We start from the raw sequence: 26843 nt of genomic DNA, 5'->3' as shown, positions 1-26843 counted from the left end.
AGTCTTTTCCGATGAGTCAACTCTTCGCATGAGGTGGTAAAAGTACTGGAGTTTCAGCTCTAGCATCATTCCTTCCAAAGAAATCCCAGGGTTGATCTCCTTCAGAATGGACTGGTTGGATCTCCTTGCAGTCCAAGGGACTCTCAAGAGTTTTCTCCAACACCACAGTTCAAAAGCATCAATTCTTCAGCACTCAGCCTTCTTCACAGTCCAACTCTCACATCTATACATGACCACAGGTAAAACCATAGCCTTGACTAGACAGACCTTAGTTGGCAAAGTAATGTCTTTGCTTTTGAATATACTGTCTAGGTTGGTCATTACTTTTCTTCCAAGCAGTAAGCGTCTTAGGCTCTAGTAAAAGTAAACTTATGTGCTAAAAAAGTATGTAGTTCAAAATTGCAAAATATGTAGAGTGGTTTAGATATCCCTAAGGATTTTATCCTAAGTGCAGGCGGCGGGCACTGGCACACTAAGCACGGCCGAGAGGAGCTACCCCACGTCCGAGGTGAGGGGCAGAAGTCGGGAGGACCCCATGCCCAAGGGTGGTGGCCAAGAGGAGTTACCCCATATTCAGGGACAAGGGCAGTGGCCGAGAGTGCCAGGCCGTGATGGCACAGGAACGGCCAAGAGGAGCTACCCTGAGTCTGAGAGCAGGGGCGACAGCCAAGAGGAGCCACCCCGTGTCCGAGGCCAGGGACGGCAGACAGGAGGAGCAACCCATGTCCAAGGAGTGGTGGCTGCCCGGGTGCAGGAGGGCCTAAAGAAGCTATCACACATTGAAGGTCAGGAAGGGTGGTGGTGAGGAGAGAACCCTCATCCAAGGTAAGGAGCAGCAGCTACACTTTGCTGGAGCAGGCGTGGAGAGATACCCCATGCCCAAGGTAAGAGAAACCCAAGTAAGATGGTATGTGTTGCAAGAGGGCATCAGAGGGCAGACACACTGAAACCATACTCACAGAAAACTAGTCAATCCAATCACACTAGGACCACAACCTTGTCTAACTCAATGAAACTAAGCCATGCACACAGGGAAACCGAAGACTGGCGGGTCATGGTGGAGAGGTCTGACAGAATGTGGTCCACTGGAGAAGGGAATGGCAAACCACTTCCGTATTCTTGCCTTGAGAACCCCATGAACAGTATGAAAAGGCAAAATGATAGGATACTGAAAGAGGAACTCCCCAGGTCAGTAGGTGCCCAATATGTTACTGAAGATCAGTGGAGAAATAACTCAAGAAAGAATGAAAGGCTGGAGCCAAAGCAAAAACAATACCCAGCTGTGGATGTGACTGGTGATAGAAGCAAGGTCTGATGCTGTAAAGAGCAATATTGCATAGGAACCTGGAATGTCAGGTCCATGAATCAAGGCAAATTGGAAGTGGTCAAAGAGGAGATGGCAAGAGTGAATGAAGACATTTTAGGAATCAGCGAACTAAAATGGACTGGAATGGGTGAATTTAACTCAGATGACCATTATATCTACTACTGCAGGCAGTAATCCCTTAGAAGAAATGGAGTAGCCATCATGGTCAACAAAAGAGTCCAAAATGCAGTACTTGGATGCAATCTCAGAAACGACAGAATGATCTCTGTTCGTTTCCAAGGCAATTCATTCAATATCACAGTTATCCAAGCCTATGCCCCAACCAGTAACACTGAGGAAGCTGAAGTTGAATGGTTCTATGAAGACCTATAAGACCTTTCAGAACTAACACCCTAAAAAGATGTCCTTTTCATTATAGGGGACTGGAATGCAAAAGTAGGAAGTCAAGAAACACCTGGAGTAACAGGCAAATTTGGCCTTGGAATGCGGAGTGAAGCAGCGCAAAGACAAATAGAGTTTTGCCAAGAAAATGCACTGGTCATAGCAAACACCCTCTTCCAACAACACAAGAGAAGACTCCACACATGGACATCACCAGATGGTCAACACCGAAATCAGATTGATTCTATTCTTTGCAGCCAGAGATGGAGAAGCTCTATACAGTCAACAAAAGCAAGACCAGGAGCTGAGTGTGGCTCAGATCATGAACTCCTTATTGCCAAATTCAGACTTAAATTGAAGAAAGTAGGGAAAACAACTAGACCATTTAGGTATGACCTAAATAAAATCCCTTCTGATTATACAGTGGAAGTGAGAAGTAGATTTAAGGGCCCAGATCTGATAGACAGAGTGCCTGATGAACTATGGAATGAGGTTCATGACATTGTAGAGGAGACAGGGATCAAGACCATCCCCATGGAAAAGAAATGCAAAAAAGCAAAATGGCTGTCTGGGGAGGCCTTACAAATAGCTGTAAAAAGAAGAGAGGTGAAAAGCAAAGAAGAAAAGGAAAGATATAAGCATCTGAATGCAGAGTTCCAAAGAATAGCAAGAAGAGATAAGAAAGCCTTCTTCAGCAATCAACGCAAAGAAATAGAGGAAAACAACAGAATGGGGAAGACTAGAGATCTCTTTGAGAAAATTAGAGATACCAAGGGAACATTTCATGCAAAGATGGGCTCGATCAAGGACAGAAATGGTCTGGACCTAACAGAAGCAGAAGATATTAAGAAGAGGTGGCAAGAATACACAGAAGAACTGTACAAAAAAGATCTTCACGACCCAGATAATCACGATGGTGTGATCACTCATCTAGAGCCAGACAGCCTGGAATGTGAAGTCAAGTGGGCCTTAGAAAGCATCACTATGAACAAAGCTAGTGGAGGTGATGGAATTCCAGTTGAGCTGTTTCAAATCCTGAAAGATGATGCTGTGAAAGTGCTGCACTCAATATGCCAGCAAATTTGGAAAACTCAGCAGTGGCCACAGGACTGGAAAAGGTCAGTTTTCATTCCAATCCCAAAGAAAGGCAATGCCAAAGAATGCTCAAACTACTGCACAATTGCACTCATCTCACACGCTAGTAAAGTAATGCTCAAAATTCTCCAAGCCAGACTTCAGCAATATGTGAACCGAGAACTCCCTGATGTTCAAGCTGGTTTTAGAAAAGGCAGAGGAACCAGAGATCAAATTGCCAACATCCGCTGGATCATCAAAAAAGCAAGAGAGTTCCAGAAAAACATCTATTTCTGCTTTATTGACTATGCCAAAGCCTTTGATTGTGTGGATCACAAGAAACTGTGGAAAATTTTGAGAGAGATGGGAATACCAGACCACCTGACCTGCCTTTGAGAAATCTGTATGCAGGTCAGGAAGCAACAGTTAGAACTGGACATGGAACAACAGACTGGTTCCAAATAGGTAAAGAACGTCAAGGCTGTATATTGTTACCTGCTTATTTAACATCATGAGAAATGTTGGACTGGAAGAAACACAAGCTGGAATCAAGATTACTGGGAGAAATATCAATAAGCTCAGATACGCAGATGACATCACCCTTATGGCAGAAAGTGAAGAGGAGGTAAAAAGCCTCTTGATGATAGTGAAAGAGGAGAGTGAAAAAGTTGTCTAAAAGCTCCACATTCAGAAAACGAGGATCATGGCATCCGGTCCCATCACTTTATGGGGAATAGATGGGGAAACAGTGGAAACAGTGTCAGACTTTATTTTGGGGGGCTCCAAAATCACTGCTGATGGTGACTGCAGCCATGAAATTAAAAGACGCTTACTCCTTGGAAGAAAAGTTATGACCAACCTAGATTGTATATTCAAAAGCAGACATTATTTTGCTGACTAAGGTCCGTGTAGTCAAGGATATGGCTTTTCCAGTAGTCATGTATGGATTGCACTCATCTCACATGCTAGTAAAGTAATGCTCAAAATTCTCCAAGCCAGGCTTCAGCAATATGTCAACCGAGAACTTCCTGATGTTCAAGCTGGTTTTAGAAAAGGCAGAGGATTGTGAAGAAAGCTGAGCGCCGAAGAATTGATGCTTTTGAAGTGTGGTATTGGAGAAGACTCTTGAGAGTCCCTTGGACTGCAAGGAGATCCAACCAGTCCATTCTGAAGGAGATCAGCCCTGGGATTTCTTTGGAAGGAATGATGCTAAAGCTGAAACTCCAGTACTTTGGCCACCTCATGCGAAGAGTTGACTCATTGGAAAAGACTCTGATGCTGGGAGGGATTGGGGGCAGGAGGAGAAGGGGACAACAGAGGATGAGATGGCTGGATGGCATCACGAACTCGATGGATGTGAGTCTGAGTGAACTCCAGGAGTTAGTGAGGCCTGGCGTGCTGTGATTAATGGTTGCAAAGAGTCGGACACGACTGAGCGACTGAACTGAACTGAACTGAAAGGATTTTATTTTTGAAACAAATTCTCATTGATTAAACATCTCAGTAGTGCAAATGGCTTCCTCTAAAACATTTGTTTTATGGGCTCAGGTGTTGAAGTTTCTCATAGCAGGACACATTTGCCCTTCCTTTATGAAGCACATGTATTTTAATGGACTTTTGTTTTGGGTAATACCTCTGGGCTTCCCTGGGGACTCAGATGGGGAAAAAAACAAAAAACAAAACAAAACAAAAAACCTCCTGCCAATGCAGGAAACCCAGGGTCAATCACTGGATTGGGAAGATACCCTTGAGAAGGAAATGGCTACCCACTCCAGTATTTTCATGGACAGAGGATTCTGGCGGGCTACAGTCCATAGCGTCTCAAAGAGTCAGATATGACTGAGTAGCTAACACTTTCACTTTCTTTTCTCTTTCAGTACAAAAGAAGCCAGTTTGATCCTTGTGTATTTGTTTTTGCTAGAAGTCCTGTGTTTCTCAGATGACAGCAAAAACAAGTGACAGCTTTTATCACAATCAGAGTCAAAGTCCAAAAGCTTTTTAAAATCAAGTCTTGAACTTTCCACAAAGCTGGACCCCTGGCCATGAGAACAACAGTGATCAACAGTGTTGTCATAGTTCCAGATCTGTCATACTGTACTTAAATGCTGTTACAATTTGCTACAGAAAGTGCATCAGCCTCAAATGATGAAGTTTGAGTTTTGCCTGCTGCGTGAGTTTCAAACAACCACACAAAAGGTGGCAGGCTTGTGATGTCAGCACCTACAAGTGCAGCATGAAGGTGCTGAAGGATTGATCTTGGAGAGATTGGAGGGCTGATTGAAAACTGTTTGAGGGTGAGATGGTATCTGTAGGTGGAGATGGCTGGTGTTAGTGAAAGTTACTGCTGGGACTGGAGCTGTTGTTTGCCTCTGGGCAAACAATACTTCTTCCTAATTCAAATTACTATTTCCAAATGCTATAAAAAGAGAGTCAATTTTGTGTAGGCTGCCTGGGAAAAAGAATGTAAAACACCCTATGGGTGATTAGGATTATAAAATTACTACACAGAATACATTAAAGAATGAGGGGGAAGTTGGGGAACAGGAGAAACCTATTCTTCTATTTCCAGATAAACGGCAGAGTTTGGCAATAAAATTTCATTGCTCATGAAGTTAGAGTGCCTTGCTGTAACAGTTCTAAGAGAGGCTTAGAATGCCCCAGCTGAAGTCTTTAAACCATAGTCACCATCCAAGAAAATATATTGGAAGCAGGCATTGATGGAAGGCAGGAAGAGAAATACTAGAAACTCAGTTAGGTTTGAGAGTCATACCTCTCATCCTGCAGTGGTTAACTCTGCTTCCAAATTTTTTTGAGATCTTCATTTTGCCATCATATTATTTGTTAAGTTTGAAGATTTTCTTTTTTTCTCTTTCAGTATTCTTAGATGTATAGAATTGTGTTTTACTTTGTGGATTGACTATAGTACTATCATACCTCCCTGACAGCTTCAATTATAGTTTACTCAAAGTTCATCTCTGCTTAGTCCAATATTTTTGTTTGTCCTGAGTTATTATTATTATTATTATTTTACTTTTTGTTTATCTTAACTTCTCTCTTTCACGTTGAAAACTTTCCTCAAATGACTAATGATTCTTGACTTCCACTCATTTTTTAAGAATGAGGCAATAAAAAGTTGGTCAGTCACTATGCATAAATGGGAAGGGTTTATCAATGAATGGCTTCTTTATTGACAGACCCCACACCACCTCTTTTCTTGGTTTGGTCATTTTCCCATTTGAAAGGTGTAAACCTTTCCATCAGCATTCTGGAGGAAGTGAGCAGGGCTCTCACTGCTCACTTGATGCCCATATTTTCAACATAATACACTGGCCCTCAGATCTGCTTATGTGTTGAGCTCAGAATCTCTCTAGTTCACTCTTTTTAGAGAGTAAACCTCTCTCTTCTGTTGGGGTGGGAGAGACCCCAGGGGTTTTAAATGCATTTTGTGCAGATTTTAAATTTATTCTCTTGTTTTTATAGCCCATCTGAACTTTCACTCTCACATAACAAGGCTCCTCAACTCCTAAGCTTTTCTGTGGATCATCCTGGTTTTTTCCTGCTATTGGTGGTGGGTTACTTTTCTCTTTGTGTCATCAATTACCTTTTATCCAATACCTTTCTCGTTTCCAAAGTTGTTTTGCTATTGTCTTCTTTCTTGTTCTCTTTTCTTTGTGGATTTATACCCTTAAAAAAAAAAAAAAAAAAAAAAAAAACCTCTCTGTACTGTTATCTAGTGTGGTTTGGGGAAGGAACTAATGAACACTATGTGTAAGTGGTCTCAGTGCTTTTAATATTGCTGTAAAAAGTCTGGTTGTAAAAGTAACATGTGTTGTTTTGGACAACTTTTGTAATTACAAAATATAATCAAAATAATCCAGGACCCTACTTTCTGTAGGTAGTTAACATTTTGATTATTTCCTTGAAGTCATTTTTTCCTGGAATTATTTTTTACATAATTGAGACCATTTTGTGGTTATAATTTTATATCTTCTTTTTATTTTTTACTCAAAATTATAAAGATTTTCCATGTTATTAAAACAATTTGTAAACATTATTTTTATAAGCTCCATTATGTTGATTTTAATATACCACAGTTTATATAGACATGTCTGTTACTGGGCATTTGGGATATTTCCCTTTTTACAATATTTTAAAAATATTAAGGAATGAAAATTTGCATATGAAGACTTTTCTGTATTTGGAAATCTTTTTAAGGACCAAATTCCAGGAAGATAAATTATTGTCAAAAAATATAGACATTATTAAGGCCATTAACATACTGAGCCAGGCATTACGTATTTTTAGCATTTAGTGGAAGTTAAATCAGCAGAATAGTGACCTGGCTATTCACAATTATCTGTTATTTTCTTGTCTCTTACCATGTCATGAAGAAGCCAAAGGGTGGCTCACAGCTATGCCTGGCTTTGCATCAGTCTACATCCTCATTGCAAGATCCACCTCTGATGTTGCTTATAGGCCTTGGGTCAATGAATGAGTGGAAGCTCTAAACCCATAGACTCTCACCTTCACTTCCCACACCTCACTCTGGCTTGGAATGCATGTGTGTAGACGTTGCAGCCTCTTCATCCGAAAGAATTCACACCTTCGTTAGCTTCATCTTGGGTATTTCTCAGGACTAGAGGTGTCTACACTGGCAGTGCAGTTCATCTTCAGAAGGAAAGACTTGGGTTTTCTTTGGGCAGGAAATGTCAAGATTTTGGATGCCTAGAATGTGGTCTAGAATGTGAAGAGGAGGGCATGAGCTCTTCATAGGTGCTTCTCCTTGATCCATGAGCTCCTTGACTTGTGGAGAGGAGGTGAAGTAATAGTGAGACCTCCAAATTGCAGGACCCATGGCAGGGGCCCTAGGAACCTGAGTCTAATGGCAGTGTTACTGAAAACCTGTGGCTCACTTACTCCAGGAGCAGTTCCCTCTAAACATGATCCAATTTAGCAAGAGATGAAAGTGGGGTGGGGCACACTAAGGAATGGAGAGTGTGGTAGGAATATGGGGAGAAGTATCCTCATTTTTTTCTGCAGAAGCAAAAGTAGACCGTGGCTTTCCTGGTGACTCAGTTGGTAAAGAATCCATCTGCAATTTGGGAGACTTGGGTTGGATCCCTGAGTTGGGAAGATCCCCTAGAGAAGGGAATTCTCCAGTTTTCTTGCCTGGAGAATTCCAGGGACAGAGGGGTCGGGTGGGCTACTGTCTATGGAGTCACAAAGACTCAGATGTGATTGAGCAACTTTTGCTTCAAAGATAGAACAATATCTAACTCTACTCCTGTATGTGAGTAAAAAATAGATTCCATTTTGAGATCCCATGGACTGTAACCCACCAGGCTCCTCTGTCCATGGGATTCTCTAGGCAAGAATACTGGAGAATGCCCTTCTCCAAGAGATCTTCCCAACCCAGGGATCGAACCCAGATCTCCTGCATTGCAGGTAAATTCTTTACTGCCTGAGCCATCAGGGAAGCCCAAATATAATACTGCTGCTGCTGCTGCTGCTAAGTTGCTTCAGTTGTGTCTGACTCTGTGCGACCCCATAGATGGCAGTCCATCAGGCTCCACCATTCCTGGGATTCTCCAGGCAAGAACACTGGAGCAGGTTGCCATTTCCTTCAATGTATGAAAGTGAAAAGTGAAAGTGAAGTCGCTCCGTCGTGTCCGACTCTTAGCAACTCCATGGACTGCAGCCTACCAGGCTCCTCCATCCATGGAATTTTCCAGGCAAGTGGGTTTAATAATAATGACACAGAGACATTAAGTATCAATCCTTGGGACTTGTAAATAGTAACTTAAATGATAAGAGGATCCTTGTAGATGCAATTTAATTACGGCTCTTGAGATAAGGAGATTACCCTGAATTGTTTGGGTGGTCCCTAAATGTCATCACAAATACCCTTGTTAGAGAAGGGCAGAGGTAGGTAATTCAGACAAGAGGATAAGGTTATGTTGAGACAGAGCAGAGATGTGGCTACAAGCCAAAAAATGCCAACAGACACCAGAAGCTGGAAGAGCCAAGGAAAGGATTCTCCCCTAGAGCCTTCAGAAGCATGGTGCTGCTGACACCTTGATTTTGGACCTCTGTCTCCAGAACTAAGGAAATACATTTCTGTTGTTTTAAGTCACACCGTTTGTGGTCATCTGTCATAGCAACCATGGGAAACTTATACAAGTACTATTAAATGAAAACTATCATTACCACTTTCCTTTTTAAACCTTAATGCATGAGTCTCAAGATATAGAAAACAAAATTCTTAGACCATTCTTTGTCTGGCCAAGAGTTTTCACAGAACACTGATTAACATTTTTGTAGTCTGGAAAAACTAGCATTTAGGAAAAAGATATGCTATACATAATTCCCTGGATTGTTGTCATGTTACCTGAGAAGATTAAGCTTCTCAGTTCTACTCCCCTAAGCAACACAATATAGGATAAAGACTAATGTTTTAAAATTAGATTTGGCTCAACTCTCAGCTCTCCCACTTACTAGATGTGTGATTTTAAGCATGTTCTTAACCTCTTACCTTGCAACACTGGAGATAAACTTGTTTTGGTACCATCTTCAGAGGCACTTCAAAAGAAACTTGGGTCCATGAAGATCTCTCATGATCAAGTCTAAGCTTCATATATGTATTCTTTTATCACAGTCCAATAAATCTCTGGGCATTCAGAGATTATAGTGTGAAAAATATAATTCGTTCAGAATTTGAGTAATTTGGTTCATGTTAAAATTTGAATAGTTTAACATAGCACTTTGTAAAATGAAAGGAATGAATACTAATAGTAAAAATTTAGACATTATGGCTGGCTCATGAGAATGGTTTTTTTGGTCAGAATTGCATTTAATGTGTAAATTTCAAGCATCATGTATTGATAAATCAGCCCTTTCATATCAGTATTTTTTTCTGTCTCATTATCACAAAAGGGCAAATGAGTGCAGTTATAAAAATAATGAAAAAGTAAGATTAATCTCCTTATGTTGTCCTGCAGTCTAGAAGGGTTTACACTTAGACCAAGGCTTATTTCCCTTTATGTGAAAGAGAAATCAATGGAAAATCACAATGGATAAACAATCCCTATTACAGATCTTAAAAAGTGGAGTTGTGAACGGTTTCCATGAAGAGCAACAGACCATCCCTAACTTACCACACTGGATTGAAGCCAACATTCACAGCTGCCCTTACTTCTCAACTCTGCAGAAGCAGCTTATCCAAGGAATTAGTCCTACTTAGTATTTCTTTAGGGGGTTGTGCTCCTTTTGACTGAGTCTGGAATTTTTAAAATACTCATTACTAAATGCTCACTTTTACATTTAATCTTTTAAAAGCATTTGATGCCTCCTTTTGGAGGAAATGTAGATGGTGGGGTTGGGTCACAGGCTGATGATACTAACAGCTGTCACTACTGTAGGAGTATAGGGATTACAAGATGAATTTTCTGATATGTGGACCAGATGTGTTCTTGGTGGAGATATAACAGCCACTTTTTTTCATTGTCATTCTTTCTAGTGGGAGATGTAACAGCTGATTTTATTTCATTGTTCTACGGTCAGAGAACGAAGACACTGAGAAGCTGGAACTTGGTGACTGAGTGGCTGATCAGTTCAATAAGGACAAAAGACAAGATCATTTTGGCTGGTGCACTAGGGCATCAGGGCCAGTGCTATTGTGGTCAGTGTTTCTCATTCAGCTCCCTGGAGAAAGATCCCCATTTGTAGTATTTGCTGCTGCTGCTGCTGCTAAGTTGCTTCAGTCGTGTCTGACTCTGTGCGGCCCCAAGATGGCAGCCCGCCAGGCCCCACCGCCCCTGGGATTCTCCAGGCAAGAACACTGGAGTGGGTTGCCATTTCCTTCTCCAATGCATGAAAGTGAAAAGTGAAAGTAAAGTTGTTCAGACATGTCTGACTCTTCCTGACCCCATGGACTGCAGCCTACCAGAGTCCTTCATCCATGGGATTTTCCAGGAAAGAGTACTGGAGTGGGGTGCCATTGCCTTCTCTGTGTAGTATTTGCTAATGTTTATGAAATAAACGGGCTTCCCAGGTGGTGCTAGTGGTAAAGAACCTGCCTGCCAGTGCAGGAAACGTGAGAGACACTGTTTCGATCTCTGGGTCAAGAAGATTCTCTGGAGGAGGAAATGGCAACCCACTCCAGTGTTCTTACCTGGAGAATCGCATGGACAGAGGAGCCTGGCAGGCTACAGTCCATGGGGTTGCAAAGAATTGGACATGAATGGATCCAGTTAGCACGCACGCATGTGAAATGGATACTTTCATTATGACTGATTGTAAGCTGTACAGTGTGATGTCAACTGGCTCAAAAAATTTCTGAAAAATTGACATTTGTTTCTGACAAGCTGGCAAGAGCCAGATTCAGTACATCATTGGCAAGATAAGGGCAGAAATACTCTGTGTGTGTGCGTGTGATAGAATCACCTATTACAAATGGAAGTGGTTTAGGAGAAGGAAATGGCAACCCACTCCAGTATTCTTGCCTGGAGAATCCCATGGACAGAGGAGCCTGGCGGGCCACAGTCTATGGGGTCACAAAGAGTCAGACACCACTGATCGACTTCACTTTCACTTTAGTTTTGTACAGTATAAAAGCCAAAGGTCTTAGGGATATTTGGACAGTGGTAGGTCAGAAAACTATGTGGGATCTCTGTTCAGTCTTTGACCTTACACATGAGTTGTTGCAGGTAGCAACATTCTGAGCATGTGTAGGTGGGTGCAAGGTCATTGTGCGTTTTGTTGACCATGTGAATGACTCTGAGGACTGACCAGGGTGGCATCAGGAATTAAGTGTCTCTGTGGCTAGTGACAGCGTGTATTGTGTCCTGTTCTTATAGAACAAGGCACCAACTTCTTTTTGTGCCTCTAAGAACACCAACAGGCACTCATATACATTTTACTGCCATTAAGCATTTGTTCAGTCTGTGGGACTGTAGACCTGTTTTGGGTTTTGCATCCAGATATGCTCATGGTATGGAGAAGGCAATGGCACCCCACTCCAGTACTCTTGCCTGGAAAATCCCATGGATGGAGGACCCTGGTAGGCTGCAGTCCATGGGGTCGCTGAGGGTTGGACAGGACTGAGTGACTTCACTTTCACTTTTCACTTTCATGCATTGGAGAAGGCAATGGAAACCCACTCCAGTGTTCTTGCCTGGAGAATCCCAGGGACGGGGGAGCCTGGTGGGCTGCCGTCTATGGGGTCGCACAGAGTTGGACACGACTGAAGCAACTTAGCATACTCACGGTAAGGATTCCCTCTGCTTTACATGCTACTTTTGTTTCTGACAAAGGACATTAGTGTGGCAGTCTGTCAACAAATAGTGAATTGTGACTGCCAGCACACAATGAATTCTGAATATTTCCAGGTTGTTCCAAGTGGCAGAGGAAGGTCTTAACACATCTTCAAGGAACACCAGGCCTTGGTACTCCAAGAAGCACCAGGTACTTGCTATGCCTTGAAGGTGCTATCACTGACCACAGGTGCTCCCCTACACTGGAACTGACTGTGACTGAGACCCATTTTTGGAGAAACATGGAGAGGACAAAGTCATTTGAGCCTTCCTGGATAGAATTCCTGGATAGAATGTTATACATGTCCATGCTGAGAGCAAACCAAAGAAGAGCCTCAGCAAAAACCACCATGAGTGTTTGCATTGATCCTCTAGCACAAGGGTTGGCAAACCATGGCCTCCAGGTCAAATCCAATCCCCTTTCCTGTTTTTGTAAATTTTGATTGTAACAGGGCCATGCCCATTCATGTGTGTATTGCCTGTGTCTGATGTGTGCTACAACTTGTGACAGAGATTGTACAGTCTGCAAAGCCAGAAACCTTTCCTATCTGGCTCTTTAAAAAGAATTGTTTCAGAGTTCCTCCTACTTCTCTGCCCCACACCTTCACTTTCCTGATTTTTCTACTTCTGTGTTAGTGATTATACAATGAGATAGAGGTGTTAGCTAACATTCTCATGGGAAATATATTGCAATAAGTAAATGTATTCACTCAGCAAATTGTACCCCTTAACTTTCCATGATGTTATATGTCAATTACATTTCAATTTTTAAAAATTGAAGGAAGCAAATAAGATATGTTGAATGGCATATGTACCTTTTTATTCCTTTGGCTTTATCATGATGCTAATAAGAACAAAAGACTCCAAAAAATGATGAGTGATGGTCAATGTTAAATATGTCATTTTTCCTGTATTTAAATTCCCTTTTGAAAAGTATGAGAACTTGGGTAGAGGAAACAAAAAGAAATATTAAAGAAATTTCTAAAACAGTTCCAATTTTAGAAGAAAGATTTTTCCTTCTTTTTGAAAAGTTCCTCTTTCACAGAAATTGGAGAATAAACCATGTATCTCTGAGAAAATAACATCCTTTTCCGTCCCTTTTTTTAGAGAAGATCTTTCTCAGCAATAGTTACCAGGTACGTTCTTGACAAGAGACATGGACATTGGCTACTTACTCCCACGATTTCAAAGGGAAAAACAAGTTTTTCACAAGTTCAGCCAAAGGGCAAAAGTGTAATTTTTTTGGACATAAGACAACCTCCAAATATTTGGATTAGTGTTGAACAACTGATTGTAGTAGTTTCTTAGAGCGGTTTAATAAAGTACCATGAGCTGAGCAGTTTGAAACAAGAGAAACGTATTCTCTCACAGTCCCGGAGGTGAGAAGCCCAAAACTAAGGTATTGGCAGGGAGCCACTAGAGGAATATGCCTCCTTGCCTCTTCCACCTTCTGGTAGCCCCGAGCATGCCATCACTTATGGAAGTGTAGCCTCCATTCCTGCCTCAGTCTTCACTTGGCCAACTTCTCTCTGTGCCTGAGCCCATGTTTCCCTCTTTTTATAAGGACACTCATCATAGTGGATTAAGGGCCCATCCTAAGGACCTCATCTTAACTTGATTACAGCTCAGAGACCCTATTTCCAGATAAGGTCACATTCATAGGTTTCAGGAGGGTTAAGACATTAGCGTGTCTTTTGGGCAGGACACAATTCAAGCTATAACAGTGACCAAATATTTATGAACTGTGGATACAAAAGAATGAATTGAGGCAACCACATTCTCTATTTTAAGAATCTAAAATCTAAGCAAAATAGGAAGTTTTTTTTTTTTTTTTTAAGGATGTCATGGATCAGGACTGTGACCAGCCAGAGCCTTGTGCAAACTGAAATTGTAAGGAAGTAGAAAAGATATAAAAAGGTGGAGAGAGTAGAAGAGAGATGATGTGTATTGTGAAAGAGGGATGAAGAGAGACAGGTGGAAAGTAAACAAATATTTTGTACAGCAGCTTCAATTCTTCAACTGAGCATCCTTATATTTAGGGTACCTTTGCCCTTGGGATAACCCGAGTGGTTTTTTGTTACTTGGAAACAAAAGAACCAAACGCTAACACATGCTCATCGTCCACAAGATTCAGGCAAGAAGGCTCAGGTTGGGAAATCACAAGAGGGACAAGGAAGGAGAAAGTAAGGAACAAAATCTTCTGATTCCTTCCTTTCCTGTTTTGTTTGTGCCTTGCTACCTGTCTTTGTTTTCTGCCATGGATTCTCATAGAAGCATTTGTTTGTAAAATCACATTGACCTTCAAATCCAGCTAGAACAAAGGATGAGGAAAATCTCTTCTTGATATTACATCCCTTTTTATTAAGTCAGGCATTGCTCATTCTCCTGGTCTCAGCTAGACAAATAAAAAGATAAGGAAACACACACACACACACACACACACACACACACACACTCCATCCTTTTCACTTCTCAAATTCACTTTTCAATCTTGACTACAATTTCCCCTTCAATGAATGTTTTGTAAAATATGAATTGTTTGCTGGGTCAATAAAAGACAAGGTGATGGAAAAATCAGATTTCCTACTTTTAAGAACCATGCTGACAGTTGCTATATGGGAAAGCCTTGTCTCAAGTACATCCTAGACTTGCTCTTTGGTTTAGAAAGCCCAGCCAGCCATGGGCTCAGGGTGTACTCTTCCTTGCAACTGGAGACCAGTGTCATTTTCTCCTAAAGAATCTGAATATTAATATTTTTGATGCTCTTGAGTGCAATTCCCTTGCACACTCATAGTGATGGCAAAATAAATTGCATACAGACTCAGCTTACAATCTTGTGGTTTTTGAGCTTTCTAAGGAGTGACTTTAATATTCTGTCCAGTTAAAGCTTCTTATATCAACCTCTTGAAAAATCAACAAAATTTTTTCTAGGAAGAATTTTAGTTTGTGTTAAGGCATTTGCTTTTTGGCACTTTTAAACTGAAGTGGGAAATGTTTGTATTCTTAGAAGCTTTCATGACAGAAACATTTATTGTTGCTCTCTGAAGATAATGTCTTCATGCTTGCTTTGTGACTTTCACTTGGGGTACAGAGTCAAATTGAATCCAAAAGCGTGTTTGCTACCTTTGACTTTGCAAGCAATATCCATCCAAATGCCTGTATCTCCCAGTCTTTAACAATCACTATTTCAGGTGGAGGTGTGCTCCATTTGATTGGGAAGCCTTCTACAAATTGCCAGAGTTCCTTTTATGTGAACCTTGACATACATTACTAGTGTGGTTGTAAAATCTTTACAATCATGTTATCTGTCATGATCTAAAAATGATATATGAACATTGTCAAGACGAAGATACATCTTGCTGGAAAAAACTACTCTGTGGCTACCTGGCACATTTAAATCAGCAATGCTTGTTTTAACTCAAGGAGAATAGTTGCTGTGTTTGATAAAAGCAAATTATATTTTAAAATTCTGTATGACGTATTGTTCAAAGTTCTCTTATGTTCCTGAAAATTTTAGTTTAATTGGCTATTATCAGATAAGGGACAAAAATCAGATATGGCATCACCAGGAAGCATGTGAATAAAATCAACAGAAAAGTAATTGTACCAGTAATGGTCTCCCTTTTAGGATATTTGGTTTATTCTTTATACATCTAAGTTTTCATGTATTTCTCTTTTGTTGTTTATTAACTTTAACTTTATCATGATAAAGGTAAAGAAACATGTGGCAAACTACAGCCCATACTTTGCTTTTGCTGTGTTCCATTTAAGAGAAGAAAAAATGCAAGGGAAGAGTAGGATGTGATAATCCTCTCTACAGAAACCAGAAAGGTTTCTTTTTTTGATGCTGATTGGATGTTACCATATAAAAAGGGAAGAAGTAATTGCTTCATAAATAAATTTGCTCTCTCCAATACCACTGTAAATTTATTTATTTTTTAAATTTTTAAAAAGATACTAGAAAAATTTAGGGCTTCTCTGGTGGCTTAGAGGTTAAAGCATCTGCCTGCAATGTGCGAGACCTGGGTTCGATCCCTGGGTCAGGAAGATCCCCTGGAGAAGGAAATGGCAACCCACTCAAGTATTCTTGCCTGGAGAATCTCATGGATGGAGGAGCCTGGTGGGCTACGGTCCACGGGGTTGCAAAGAGTCGGACAAGACTGAGCGATTTCACTTTATTTAGTACTTTCTTTTGAAAGACCCAGCCTGGATAATAAATCAAGTACCATACCAAACATTTCTTTCATTGCAGGTCTCAAGAACTCTAAGCTGTGTGTGTGTGTGTGTGTGTGTGTGTGTGTGTGTGTGTATGTTATTTTACTTTGATTTTGGGGAAAAACAAGGACCTCTGCTTAGAAAGCAGATGAGCCCAGATTCAGTTCAATTCCATCGCTCAGTCATGGCCGACTCTTTGCGACCCCATCAATCACAGCACACCAGGCCTCCCTGTCCATCACCAACGCCCAGAGTTCACTCAGATTCACGTTCATCGAGTCAGTGATGCCATCCAGCCATCTCATCCTCTGCCGTCCCCTTCTCCTCCTGCCCAAAATCCCTCCCAGCATCAAAGTCTTTTCCAATGAGTCAACTCTTCGCATGAGGTGGCCAAAGTACTGGAGTTTCAGCTTTAGCATCATTCCTTCCAAAGAAATCCCAGGGCTGATCTCCTTTAGAATGGACTGGTTGGATCTCCTTGCAGTCCAAGGGACTCTCAAGAGTCTTCTCCAACACCACACTTCAAAAGCATCAATTCTTCGGCGCTCAGCTTTCGTCACAATTCAACTCTCACATCCATACATGACTACTGGAAAAACCATAGCCTTGACTAGACGGGGACCTTAGTTGACAAAGTAATGTCTCTGCTTTTGAATATGCCATCTAGGTTGGTCATAACTTTTCTTCCAAGGAGTAAGCGTCTTTTAATTTCATGGCTGCAGTCACCATCTGCAGTGATTTTGGAGCCCCCCCAAAATAAAGTCTGACACTGTTTCCACTGTTTCCCCATCTATTTCCCATGAAGTGATGGGACTGGATGCCATGATCTTCATTTTCTGAATGTTGAGCTTTAAACCAACTTTTACACTCTCCTCTTTCACTTTCATCAAGAGGCTTTTTAGTTCCTCTTCCCTTTCTGCCATAAGGGTGGTGTCATCTGTATATCTGAGGTGATTGATATTTCTCCCGGCAATCTTGATTCCAGCTTGTGTTTCTTCTAGTCCAGCATTTCTCATGATGTACTCTGCATAGAAGTTAAATAAGCAGGATGACAATATACAGCCTTGACGTACTCCTTTTCCTATTTGGAACCAGTCTGTTGTTCCATGGCCAGTTCTAACTGTTGCTTCCTGACCTGCATACAGATTTCTCAAGAGGCAGGTCAGGTGGTCTGGTATTCCCATCTCTCTCAAAATTTTCCACAGTTTCTTGTGATCCACACAGTCAAAGGCTTTGGCATAGTCAATAAAGCAGAAATAGATGTTTTTCTGGAACTCTCTTGCTTTTTCCATGATTCAGCAGATGTTGGCAATTTGATCTCTGGTTCCTCTGCCTTTTCTAAAACCAGCTTGAACATCAGGGAGTTCACAGTTCATGTATTGCTAAAGCCTGGCTTGGAGAATTGTGAGCATTACTTTGCTAGCATGTGAGATGAGTGCAATTGTGCGGTAGTTTGAACATTCTTTGGCATTGCCTTTCTTTGGGCTTGGAAGGAAAACTGACCTTTTCCAGTCCTGTGGCCACTGCTGAGTTTTCCAAATTTGCTGGCATGTTAAGTGCAGCACTTTCACATCATCTTTCAGGATTTGAAAGAGCTCTACTGGAATTCCATCACCTCCACTAGCTTTGTTCATAGTGATGCTTCCTAAGGCCCACTTGACTTCACATTCCAAGATGTCTGGCTCTAGATGAGTGATCACACCATTGTGATTATCTGGGTCATGAAGATCTTTTTTGTACAGTTCTTCTGTGTATTCTTGCCACCTCTTCTTAATATCTTTTGCTTCTGTTAGGTCCATACCATTTCTGTCCTTTATCGAGCCTATCTTTGCATGAAATGTTCCCTTGGTATCTCTAATTTTCTTGAAGAGATCTCTAGTCTTTCCCATTCTGTTCTTTTCCTCTATTTCTTTGCAGTGATCACTGAGGAAGGTTTTCTTATCTCTTCTTGCTATTCTTTGGAACTCTGCATTCAGATGCTTATATCTTTCCTTTTCTCCTTGGCTTTTCGCTTCTCTTCTTTTCAGAGCTATTTGTAAGCCCTGCCCAGATGGCCATTTTGCTTTTTTGCATTTCTTTTCCATGGGGATGGTCTTGATTCCTGTGTCCTGTACAATGTCAGGAACCTCATTCCATAGTTCATCAGGCACTCTAGCTATCAGATCTAGGCCCTTAAATCTATTTCTCACTTCCACTGTATAATCAGAAGGGATTTGATTTATGTCATACCTGAATGATTTAGCAGTTTTCCCTACTTTCTTCAATTTGAGTCTGAATTTGGTATTAAGGAGTTCATGATCTGAGCCACACTCAGCTCCTGGTCTTGGTTGTGTTGACTGTATAGAGCTTCTCCATCTTTGGCTGCAAAGAATAGAATCAATCTGATTTTGATGTTGACCATCTGGTGATGTCCATGTGTAGAGGGTGTTTGCTATGACCCGTGCATTTTCTTGGCAAAACTCTATTCGTCTTTGCCCTGCTTCATTCCGCATTCCAAGGCCACGTTTGCCTGTCACTCCAGGTGTTTCTTGACCTCCTGCTTTTGCCTTCCAGTCCTCAGCGTCAGAGCCCCAGCGTCCCCGGCTGGCGCCCTGGTGGGTCTTCAGGAGCCTTCCTGTGGTCAGGCCCAGCCCTAGTCCCTTCTTTCCGGCCACCTTCCCTCCAAATCGGGAGTTGGCTGCCTTTTGAGAACTTTAAATGCCCAATGTTCAAGCGGTCAGCTGAATTGGTACGTCACTTTCTTCTGGATCATCAAGTTTTTTTATCCCAGCCTAGAGGACACTGGCACACTAAGCGCGGCCAAGAGGAGCTACCCCACGTCTGAGGTCAGGGGCAGAAGCCGGGAGGACCCCATGCCCGAAGGGCGGTGGCCAAGAGGAGTTACCCCACGTCCGAGGTCAAGGGCAGCGGCCTAGAGTGCCAGGCTTCGACAGTGCAGGAACGGCCGAGAGGAGCTACCTAGTGTCCGAGGCCAGGGACAATGGTTGAGAAGAGCAACCCCATGCCTCAGGCCGGGGCAGCAGCCAGGAGGAGCATCCCCACGTCCAAGGAGTGGTGGCTGCGTCGGCGCAGGAGGGCCTAGAGGAGCCATCCCACGTTGAAGGTCAGGAAGAGTGATGGTGAGGAGATACCCCTCATCCAAGGTAAGGTGCAGTGGCTGTGCTTTGCTGGGGCAGCTGTGAAGAGATACCCCACGCCCAAGGTAAGAGAAACCCAAGTAAGATGGTAGGTGTTGCAAGAGGGCATCAGAGGGCAGACACACTGAAACCATACTCACAGAAAACTAATCAATCTAATCACACTAGGACCACAGCCTTGTCTAACTCAATGAAACTAAGCCATGCCCGCGGGGCAACCCAAGACAGGCGGGTCATGGTGGAGAGGTCTGACAGAAAGTGGTCCACTGGAGAAGGGAATGGTAAACCACTTCAGTGTTCTTGCCGTGAGAACTCCATGAACAGTATGAAAAGGCAAAATAATAGGATACTGAAAGAGGAACTCCCCAGGTCAGTAGGTGCCCAATATGCTACTGGAGATCAGTGGAAGAATAATTCTAGAAAGAATGAAGGGATGGAGCCAAAGTAAAAACAATACCCAGCTTTGGATGTGACTGGTGATAGAAGCAAGGTCCGATGCTGTAAAGACCAATATTGCATAGGAACCTGGAATAGTCAGGTCCATGAATCAAGGCAAATTGGAAGTGGTCAAACAAGAGATGGCAAGAGTGAATGTCGACATTCTAGGAATCAGTGAACTAAAATGGACTGGAATGGGTGTATTTAACTCAGATGACCATTATATCTGCTAGTGCGGGCAGGAATCCCTCAGAAGAAATGGAGTAGCCATCATGGTCAACATAAGAGTCCGAAAGGCAGTACTTGGATGCAATCTCAAAAATGACAGAATGATCTCTGTTCATTTCCAAGGCAAACCATTCAATATCACAGTAATCCAAGTCTATGCCCCAACGAGTAATGCTGAAGAAGCGGAAGTTGAACGATTCTATGAAGACCTACAAGACCTTTTAGAACTAACACCTAAAAAAAAGAGCCCAGATTACCTGGTTTTAAACCTTGGCTCTGCCACTTATTAGCTTTATGACCCAGGGCCATGCACATAATCTCTTGTTAACTCAGATTCTTTATGTGTAAAATGAGATAATAGTGTTGCCTTTCCCATAGGGTTCGAGGAGTGCCAGGCAGAAGTGGTTACTATGTGAGTGTTCACTCGTCTTAGTATTTGCATGGTGAATAGACAGTCTGTTCCATGTAGCAAACATTTGATCATGCACACTTACCTGGGCAACTCATTTGTCATGTGTTCTCCAGGGGAACACCATATTGCACAACATAGAATACAGTGTGAATGACACCCCGCTCAGGTCCAATGTTGTGTTCTCTGAGAATAATGTCTTCTGGTCTATTGCAATTTGGAGGCCTTGATCCATCTGTTTCCATTTTATACCTGTCAATGTAGACTGTCAGCTTGTTGCAGAACTTCTTAACTGCACTAAGAGGATGAATTTTTTCAATCCAGAGAAGGAGAGAAAAAAAATCCTTCTCCTGTAGAAGAAAACAAATCAAACAAACATTTCTATAAAGATGTGACCAAATTGGACTAAGCAGTGTAGTCAGTTTGCTACTCTGTGGTTCGTCTAAAATAGACAAATTATTCTGCGTAGACCTCACAGTACTACGTGTGTTGCCAGCTGATGAAAAAGGCAATGCTCTCAGGGAACAGGTATACCAGATATTTTAGCTCTTTTATCATGGTAATGTTTACAGTGGATGTTGCCCAATAGATGTCAGTTTCAAAAATGTATCTTTTATAAGACAAGGAGGGGAAGGATATTCTGTTTCTTGGACTTTTGGCTGGTGGCTTTGAATATCTGATCCAGAGTATAAAGTCACTCACTGTGTTAGCATTTCAGAGCTCACCCTTGGACATCAATACCCAAGAGATATTGATACTCAGTTACACCGAATTTTAAGATATGAGGATTTGTGTTTATTTTTGTTTCAAAACAATAACCACCCGCTGCCCGCCCTGCCAGAGTTTTGTTTCTTCCAGTCAAAATAATATAGCTCTTAAAAATTCATTTTCTGTACTTCTGAGAAGCAGTGTTAGGAGATAATGTTCTCTTCTATTTCTTTAGTTTTTGTTTGTTCCCCTAGTTGATTACCAAACCCCAAGGGTAATGGAATTTAATTCAATCATCATAAATGTAGCATGAGACCCATTTAGGAATTTTCTAGTCTGTAATCCAATCCCATCATCATCCTTTTCTGGCCAAAAACGAGACTCTTGCTGCAGAGAAGGCATCTGAAGTTCTTTTTTTGTAACTTCACATTGATAACTATCACTTGTAAAAATAAACTGTGTTCAAAAGATGAAGTGCTTCTTCTTATCTCCTCAAACAATTGTGAAATTACTATGTGCAAATGTTTATAAAGACTTTAATTAGCACTTTAGGATTTCACATAGAGATCTGTAAATAAACAGAGGACTGAAATTTGAAAAGTACTTTTGAAATCCTTACTGTATGCAATAATTTTAATTAAGGCCTAACACCTCATCTTGACTCTATTATTTCTAGGAACTTCTGTAACCCTTTACTCTAGTTTCTGCTATTCCTTTCTGTCTAGGATCTTCTTTTCACTTTTATGACTGTCTTATTTTTATCACCTTACCACTTTACCATGGACTTCTCCCTGAGACTGAATTTTCAACTTATATTTGAATACGCTGTTATCATCCATTTCAATAACACCTTTATATACCTGATGCCCTTAACTTTCTTCCATATTTTTAATTTTTTAATGTATTTAATTAGATTTAATTTGGGGCTACAACCTGAATTTTTTACATCCTCCTCTCTTGGGTTCGCTTTCCTGGTGACTCAGTAGTAAAGAATCTGCCTGACAATGCAGGGGATGCAGGTTCGCTCCCTGGCTCAGGAAGATTCCCTGGAGATGGAAAGGGCAACCCACTCCAGTATTCTGGCCTGAGAAATCTCATGGACAGAGGAGCCTGGTGTGCTACTGTCCATGGGGTTGCAAAGATTTGGAAATGACTTGGCCACTAAACAACAGACAGAAACTCTTGGATTGCTGGAGAAAGTCATGTTGATGTAGGTGCTTAAAAAATTTAAAGAAAATAACCTTTGGTGAGCTCCCAGCAAACCCTGCTAATCAACTGTCATGATGCAGAGGCAGGGTCTTCATAGCTGCCAGTCCCTAAATGTTTTGCTGTCTTCAGATCAGGAAACCAATCCATGTCCTCTTATTTTCACCAAGGTGAAAACTTTTATTCACACCATCTAAAAAAAGTCAACCTTATTTCCAAGTTGTATTCCTTCAGGTCAGGTATTTCCCCCCTTGCATTTTCTTTGGATCATGTTAATCTTAATTTTTATAAAGTCTTAACAATGGAGAAAGAAGATTCATTTTTCTTCTCAAAGCCAGTGGCTTACACCATGCTCACAATGCATACCTTTTGTAGAACTTACTTTATTAATTATTTCCAGTTATTTCACATCTCCAAGAACTTTGTTTCCAATTTCTTTCTTTTTTTCCAATTAACATTTTTGTGTCTTCTTTAAATTGCTGCTATGTTTCCTTTTCAGTAGCATTCTATGCCCCTAGCTGCTTTTTTAATCTTGATGATTCCATAAACACAATTTGATGTCTAACATTCCATTGAGAGAAATACTCTCCTGAAGGCACAATTTCCTAATTGCAATAAGTGAAAGTGAAGTCGCTCAGTTGTGTCCGACTCTTTTCGACCCTGTGGACTGTGTAGCCCACCAGGCTCCTCTGTCCATGGGATTCTCCAGGCAAGAATACTGGAGTGGGTTGCCATTTCCTTCTCCAGGGGATCTTCCCAGCCCAGGGATCAAACCCAGGTCTCCTGCATTGCAGGCAGACACTTTAACCTCTGAGCCACCAGGGAAGCCGATTCAAAATAAATCACATACATTTACATGTTTATTTTCCATCTTCTCAAACAAGAATATAGATCCCTTTAGGATGAATAATTTATCTGTCTGGTTCCTCACTGTATCTCCAACATATCCTCTCTGGTGCACAGCTGACCCTCCCTAACTATTCAGTGAGTGAAAAGGTAATCACCTCATCCAAGAGCCCCTTCTCAAACCAACTTTAATTTTCAGAGACTTCTGATAATAATTCTCAATATTAATTTAGGCAACTTAATTTGATAGAGGCAACTTATCCTTTAGGGATTATCTTCCTCATCTTTCATTTTCACCAAGATATCCAGTCAGCCCCCAATTTCTAATTCTGCAAACTCTCCTATGTATTTCTTTTCTCGTCCACTCTCATCTCAGCATTCTGAACTGGAAAAATTTCAGTAGCATATCCTAGCTTCCTTCCGTGCCCCTTGTTCAATCCATTCTGCCCTGAGCCACCAGTGTAATCTTCATCTGAAACAAAGTTCTGGCCACACAACTCTTAGCACTTTGTGACTTACACACTAGAATCATAGGAGATCCATGACTTGGCTCTAATTGGTCTTCATTGTCTTATCTCTGAAAAATTTCTTACATGAAATTTATGTCCCTTTGCATGTTAGAGCTTGACCATAAAGAAGGCTGAGCACTGAAGAACTGATGCTTTTGAATTGTGGTGTTGAAGACTCTTGAGAGTCTCTTGAACAGCAAGGGGATCAAACCAGTCAATCCTAAAGGAAATCAATCCTGAATATTCATTGGAAGGACTGATGCTGAAGCTGAAGCTCCAATGATTTGGCCACCTGATTTGAATAGCTGACTCACTGGAAAAGACCCTGATGTTGGGAAAGACAGAGGACAGGAGGAGAAGGGGGCAACAGAGGTTGAGATGGATGGATGGCATCAGTGACTCAATGGACATGAGTTTGAACAAACTCCGGGAGATGGTGATGGACAGGGAAGCCTGGAGTGCTGCAGTCCATGGCGTCCCAGAGTCAGGCATGACTTAGCGACTGAACAACAAAACATTTTTCAAGTATACTCCATGAGTTTTTATAAATATAAATAAAGATAAATGTCTTCTTAATTCAGTTCTCCTGAAATTTCTGCTTCCATAAGCTATCTAGATCATACGTTAGAATTTAATTCACATGTTACCCTCTTTCCATAAGCTCTGTCAAGAGCTCCCCAAATGGAAATGACCTCTTCCACCTCTAAATCCTCATAACATTTTGCACTTGTTTCATGGTGCAACTCATATTATGTATCTATTAAACATATTTATATGTATTTTTCTCTTGTTTACAAAACTATACATTGAGTACAGGAATACAGTTTCTGTATATTTTTATTTCATTAGTACTTAGCACAACGTCCTTTCCTTCCAGCTTTACTGAAGTATAATTACATACAATGAAATCCATTTTAAGTGGAGTTTGATGAATTTTGGCAGTTACTGGTTTGGCCAAAAGGTTTGTTCAGGTTTTTCCTTAAGATCTTATGAAAAATCAGGATAAACCTTTTGCCCAACTCAATATGTGCAGTTATCATGCCATAAGCAAGAAACAGAATATTTCTAATACTATAAAAATTTCATCATGCATCTTTGAAACCTGTTCTCCTTTAATCTGTAGCCTTAGGTGATTACAGATATTTCTGGAACTATAGTTTGCTTTTTTAGAATTTATATGAAATTGCTTTTGTGCTTGCTTTCATCTTTGCATAGCTTTCCACCCATGATGTTTCATATTTTAGTTGATTTCATGTATTAATAGCCCATTGTATTGCTGAGTATGAATAGACCACCATGTTTATACATTCAGAAGCTGGTGAATGTATATATTTTTTCAGCTTTTGGTTATTACGGATAAAGCTGCTATGAACATTTATGCACAGGCTTTGTTATGAACATGTGCATTCATTTCTGTTAGTTAAATCATATTGTAGATCTATAGCTAGCATTTAAAGAAACTTTAAGAACATTTTCAGAAGTTGTAGAGCAGGCTTAATAGAGTCTGGGGGTCTAGAGGCAAAATGGATGTGCCATTTAACTTCTATAATGAGAAGGCATGAGGAGGGGCAGGAAGCTGAAGGTAGTCAGTCCAGTAAGTCATAATTCTTTGCTCAGTTCTTGGACCTGAGCCAATTTTCAGATCTGGAACCACTGACTAAAGGGTGGCCTCATTCCTAAGAGAAAGGTCACAGCAACTCCCTGGCAATTGCATATTGTAATGATTTCACTGTGCCTCCCCAGAAGAACCTGTATCATTTACTCAGATGACTACATACTCAGGAAAGGGAAGTGCTCAGATATTTCAAGGACTATTGGACACAAGTAAGTTGAATTTGATGCTTGGAGAACCAGAGCATCACGATGACTCCCCTGCTAGAATGCTGGTTTATGAAGGTTAGATAATAAACGGAGTTCTAAAATCTACTTTCTAATGGGTCCATTGGTTCTACTGGTCTACTCCGTGGTCATTTCCCAAATGTATAGTAGAATGAACATACTTATAGTTGGGATAATTCTTTCATCGAGTATTTAGGCTATTTGGTAGGAGATCATATACTGAGGACAGCCTAATAGGAACCTCTGAAACTTCCCTGGCTACCACATTCTGGGGTAAAGGTAGAGTGAGCACAGCAGAGATAGTGGGGTGGTGCTCCCTTGTCATTTCCTTATCTCCTTTTGATTTGTCAGTCTGGCCTCTTCAGATACTGATGGACCTGGGGAATAACTTTAGATCACTGCAAGCTCATACATATCTGTTTGTAGCCGTTGTGCCAGATGTTTCATTTGTTGCTAAAAGAGATATAGAAAGCCTCAGTTAAATGACACTGGGCCATTAATTTGGTGAATGTGTGGTTGTCTTTTTTTCCCCCCCTGTATTCTAATCAGAAAAGACAGAGAAGGTGATGGCACCCTGCTCCAGTTCTCTTGCCTGGAAAATCCCATGGACGAAGGAGCCAGGTGGGCTGCAGTCCATGGGGTCACTATGAGTCGGACAAGACTGAGTGACTTCATTTTCACTTTCACGTGTTGGAGAAGGAAATGGCACCCCGCTCCGGTATTCTTGCCTGGAGAATCCCAGGGATGGGGGAGCCTGGTGGGCTGCTGTCTATGGGGTCACACAGAGTTGGACATGACTGAAGTGACTTAGCAGCAGCAGCAATCAGAGAAGAAGATCAGAAATAGTTCATATTTTTTATGGAATGGACAAATATTTATGAATATGTTTGCCTTACATAGGGCTTTGTTAACTCATATTCCTTCTTTCATAATCAGGTATGAAGGGATCAGGAGCCCACAGAACATCATATGCATCCATCATACCAATGATATTATGTTGATTGGGCAAGATGAACAAGAAGGGGCTAATATGCTACAGGCTCAGGACCCTACATCAGGATCCATTCTTTCTCCTTTTCTCTTGGCCTCAGTAAAAGTCTTTTGTTTAACGCTAATTCATTTATTTGCTTACTCAAAAATCTTGTGCTATTGATTATACTTTCTTTGTCTTGTATATTTAACATCCTCGCAAATAGCTCTTTATCAATTTTTGAT

The sequence above is a fragment of the Oryx dammah genome, unplaced genomic scaffold, assembly GCF_014754425.2.
Source record: "Oryx dammah isolate SB20612 unplaced genomic scaffold, SCBI_Odam_1.1 HiC_scaffold_24, whole genome shotgun sequence".
Classification (NCBI taxonomy): Eukaryota; Metazoa; Chordata; class Mammalia; order Artiodactyla; family Bovidae; genus Oryx; species Oryx dammah.
This window is presented reverse-complemented; position numbering follows the sequence as displayed.